Raw genomic sequence first — 5,366 nt, forward strand, 5'->3', positions numbered from 1 at the left:
TCCATTGCTAGCTATATATCCAATGGAAGGTTATATGAATGAAAACACGTTTGTCTACTTAAGCACTTGTACATGAATACTCATAACAACATTATTTAATATAGCCTAACAGTGGCAACAACCCAACTGTTCATCAACTGATGAATGGATCAGTAAATCTGATATGTCTATTTAATGGAATATTATTTGACAATGAAAAGGAATGAAGCATTGGTATATTATACCACATGATTGAACCTTGAAAACATTATGGTAAGGCAAAGAAGCCAGTCAAAAAGACCAGGTACAGTCATGTACCACATAATGACATTTTGGTCAACGATGGACTGCGTATATGACAGTGGTCCCATAAGATTATAATGGAGCTGAAAAATTCCTATTGCCTAGTGACATCATAATGTCAGAGTATAGCATATTACTCAGGTGTTTGTGGTAATGCTGGTGTAAACAAAACTGCAGCTAGTTGTATAAAGGTATAGCAATATAATTATGTACATTATATAATACTTGATAAAAGTATATAGAATCAGAATGTAAAGAAAAAACATTTTTGTACAGCTGAGCTGTATAGTGTGTTTGTGTTTTAAGCTAAGTGTTATCAGAAGAGTTGAAAAGTTTTACACAGTTAAAGTTTATAAATAAAAAAATTACAGGAGTGAGAGCGCAGACTCTTGAGTTACCTGTGTGGTGGTCAGCATGATGCCCAAGGCCAAGGGAAAGACCCGGAGGCAGAAGATCGGTTACAGTGTTAACCGAAAATGTCTTAACCTGGTTGCTAGACAGAAGGCAGCGCCTCGAATCGAATGCTCCCACATTCGACATGCCTGGGACCCCATTGAATTGGTGCGGTAGAACCTGGCCGAGATGGAGTTGACAGTGGACCCCAACAAGGCAGGGCCCCTCCGTAAGAAAAAGGTCAAGGCCATGGGGGTGGACATAGTGGAGAGGCCTCAGGAACTCATGCAGACGCCCTATGTGCTAAATGACTTGGAGGTAGAAGCCAGCCTCCCAGAAAAGAAAGGATATACAGTGTCTCGGGACCTCATAGACTCTGTACCCTACATGGTAGAGAACCATGGGGAGGACTACAAGGCGATGGCCCAGGATGAGAAGAATTACTATCAAGACAACTCGAAACAAATTCGGAATAAGATCAAAGTCTATAAGCGTTTTTACCCAGCAGAATGGCAAGCCTTCATTGATTCTTTGCAGAAAAATAAGATGGAGATTGAGTAACTGGTTTATACCTGCCCAGGCTGAGGCTTCTTCCTGGACCCGAGAAGCTGGAAGCAGGGTTTAAGGCAAGGAGGGGTGTGTGGCTACAGATGAGGCTGGCCAAACTCCATGGAATCAAAAAGTTTTCTCCTCTCTCTGTCCTCTCTCTGGAGAAGGAACTGCTTCCTACAGACTCCAGTTTCTTCTGTAGGCTCCAGGAAAAGCCAGAACCTGCTGTTTTCAGAGTGGGTGGTTTGTTTGCATATAGTCTGTACAGAATAAAACAAGACTCTTTTACTTAAAAAAAATAAAAATTACAGCAAGCTAAGATTAGTTAATTTTTGAAGAAACAATTTTAAAATACATTTAGTGTACCCTAAGCATATGATGTTTATAAAGATTATAGCAATATACAGTAATTTCCTAAGCCTTCACATTCACATACCACTCACTCACACACAGATTCACCCAGAGCAACTTCCAGTCTTGCAAGCTCCAGTTATGGTAAGAGCCCTATCCAGGTGCACCATTTTTTATCTTTTGTACCATATTTTTACTGTCCCATTTCCATGTTTAGATATATTGAGATAAACAAATACCCTTTGGTTACAGTTGCCTATGTAAGTACAATAACATGCTCAATAGATTCGTAGGCTAGGAGCAATAGGCTGTACTATATAGTCTCGGCGTGAAGTGTAGGCTATACCATCTATGTGTAATTAAACTCAGTGATGTTCTCACAGTGATGAAATTGCCTAATGATGCATTTATCAGAAAATATTCCCATTGTTAAGCAACACATGACTATACCGTGTGATTCCATTTACATGAAATGTCCAGAATTGGTAAATCTATAGAAACGGAAAGTAGATTATTGGTTTCCTAGGGCTAAGAGAGAGGGGAATAGGAGTGACTGCTAATGAATATGGGGTTTCTTTTTGGAAGGATAAAAATGTTCTAAAATTAACTGTGATGATTATTGCACAACTCTGTGAAATACTGAAAACCATTGAATTATACCCTTTAATTTTATTGTATGTGAATTATATTCCAGTGGTGACGTTTTTAAAAAAAACAAGAACACCTGGTTTCAAGTTTAGAGGAAAGGAGCAGCCTATAATTTTCAAAATGTGTGGAGAGTGTAAAGGAGGAAAAGCATAGGTAAATTGAAAATAGTGGAATGAACTAAATAGTAGGGAGGAATGTTAGCTCCTACTCCTCAGATGGAAAGAACCTTTTATTCAGGAAACATGCCTTTGAGAACCTGTGTTTGGGTATCTTAGTGAAGTGGGAGTTTGTTGGCCTTTTTTTCATGATTAGCAAAATATTCTGGCCAATGATTCCCTTCGTACTTTAGACTCCCACATATAAAATATTTAGTTCTACCTCAAATCTTAATTAAAATTTGCAATGAGTTTTCATTATAGAAGGAAAAGGAGAGATGTGTGCTTTAAAAATATAAGTATGCAAACTACTTATATTTTCCAGAGCTATCAGCAAGAATGAATAAAACATTCTCTGGGAGCACTTGGCCATAAGAAGTGAATCAACCATGTAAGAACTTTGAGACACACTATCTTTAAAGAAATGACTTGTGGAATGAGGTATTCCTTAAATGGAAGAAATATGTTATCAATTTTGGGTGATCAGTATACTCTCAAAGTACATTATGAACCTCAGATCATGATAACTTGCGTTAATATTTATGGTGTTCTTTTTGCAACCCTGTACCATTTTTTGCCATTATATCAATTACTGAATCTTACAGCTGTAGGCCATGATTGTATAGCCATCTGCTCCATTCTCTACAGTATGTTTTGATTTTCCAGAACAGCAATAGTCCAAGCAAAATTCGTAAATCCATAGAAACTTCAGGTACTAAAAAGTACCCTCTTAGACTCAAGTTGTTCATTAACATAGTTATAATAAAAACCTAAACCCACATTCTATACCCATCTTAAAGTTTATATTGGTGATACTCTTTAAATAATTTATCATCATTAATATTGTCTAGTGTTGAATATCGAGATAGCTGTTTTTTGATGTGAGCTCACTTGTTCTTCTCCAGCATCAAATATATGTTTAAATAAATTAATGTCAGTTAAATATATACTTACTATCTTCAAGAATTAGTACACCCCCCCAAAAAAAAATTAGTTTCAGGTGGTAATTTAACATAAACGTCCCTGTCAAGGAATGATTCGTGTCCTAAATAATCTTCCGAAAGCATTTTTTCCTTCCAGATTTGATGTTGCTTCAAGTTTTCTAACATATCCTATAGCCTCGTGTTCATATTTTCATTATTTCTTAAATGTTTATGAGTCATTCTCTTTCAAAACATTTTCCCAAAACTTTTGATCAATATACTTTCTATAAAATGTATGAAAACACATTTATCAAGAGAAATTAACTCTTTCAAATACATGTTTTTCGGTGTCAGTAAAGATAATTTCATTGTGTTCTGTTGTTATTTGGTGTATTTAAAAATAAATACATGAACTGACTGATTACCACCAACAAAATCAAATCAGTAATCAAAAAAATTACAAAAAAACAAAAGTCCTGAACTGGATGGTTTCATAGGTAAATTTTACCAAACATTTTAAAGAGGTAACACTTATTCTTTTCAAACTATTCCAAAAAAATTGAGGAGGGAAGGCTCCCTAACTTTTTTTCCAAGGGTACCATTACCATTTCCAAAAGCAGACACTAAAAAAAAAAAAAAAAAAAGCTGTAGACCAATATCCCTGATGAACATTGATGCAAAAAATAACAAACCGAATTCAGCAACACATTAAAAACATCATATACCATGATCAAGTTGGGTTTATTTGTTAGATGCAAAGTTGGTTTAATATCTTCAAATTAATTAATGTTATACAGCACATTAACAAATTGAAAGAGAAAAATCGTACAATGCAGATGCAGAAAAAGCAGTTGACAAAAAAAAAGCAGCATCCATTTATGATAAAAACTCTTAGCAAAGTGAAAATAGAGGGAACATACCTCAACATAATAAAGGCCATATATGATGAACCTACAGCTAATATCACACTCAATGGGGAAAAGCTAAAAGTCTTTTCCTTAATTTTGGGAACAAGACAAGGATGTCCACTTTTATCACTTCTATTCAGCTTAGTTTGGAAGTCCTAGCTACATCAATCAGATAAGAAAGAGAAATAAAAGGCATCCAAATTGGAAAGGAAGAATTAAAATTGTTATTATTTTCAGATGACACGATACTATCTATAGAGAACCCTGAAGATTCCACCAATAACTATTAGGAGATAAATGAATTAAGTAAAGTAGTAGGATACAAAATTAATATTCAGAGGCCAGTTGCATTTTTTATACACCAATGATGAACTATCAGAGAAATTAGGAAAATCTCATTTATGATTGCATCAAAAACAATAAAACACTTAGGAATCAAACAAGGAGGTAAATTCTCAGAAAATTATAAGTCATTGAAAAAAAGAAATTGAAGAAGATACAAATAAATGGAAGCATATACCATGCTCATCGGTAGCAAGAATCAATATCATTAAAATGTCCATACTACCCAAAGCCATCTGTAGAGTCAGTGCAATCCCTATCAAAATATAAATGGCATTTTTCACATAACTAGAACAAATAATCCTAAAGTTTATATGGAACCATAAAAGATCCCTTAATAGCCATGGCAATCTTGAGAAAGAATGAAGCTGGAGGTATCATATTTCCTGATATCAAACTATACTACAAGACTATAGTAATAAAAACAGCATGATACCAGCATAAAAATGGATACTTAGATCAATGGAACAGAATAGAGAGCCTAGAAATAAATCCACGCCTATATGGTCATTTAAGCTATGACAAAGACAAGAATGTACAGTGGGGTAAAGATAATCTTGTCAACAGAAGGTGTTGGGAAAACTGGACCACCTTCTTACACCATATACAAGAATAAACTCGAAGTGGGTTAAAGACTTAAACATAAGACCCAAAACCATAAAAATCATAGGAGAAAACATAGTAAAGTCTGAATAGCCATTAGTAATTTTTTTCGTATATATCTCTTCATGCAATAGAAATAAAAGAAAAAAATAAATGGGACTACCTCAAACTAAAAAGTTTTTGCACAGTAAAGGAAACCATCAACAAAAAGG

General features: G+C 34.7%; 1 pseudogene; it reads left to right on the forward strand.

Annotated features, from left to right (window-relative positions):
* The first annotated feature begins 699 nt into the window (after positions 1–699).
* LOC105305770 lies at positions 700–1,236 on the forward strand (annotated as a pseudogene).
* The last annotated feature ends 4,130 nt before the right edge of the window (positions 1,237–5,366 follow it).

This window comes from Pteropus vampyrus, unplaced genomic scaffold (genome assembly GCF_000151845.1).
Source record: "Pteropus vampyrus isolate Shadow unplaced genomic scaffold, Pvam_2.0 Scaffold12, whole genome shotgun sequence".
Taxonomy (NCBI): Eukaryota; Metazoa; Chordata; class Mammalia; order Chiroptera; family Pteropodidae; genus Pteropus; species Pteropus vampyrus.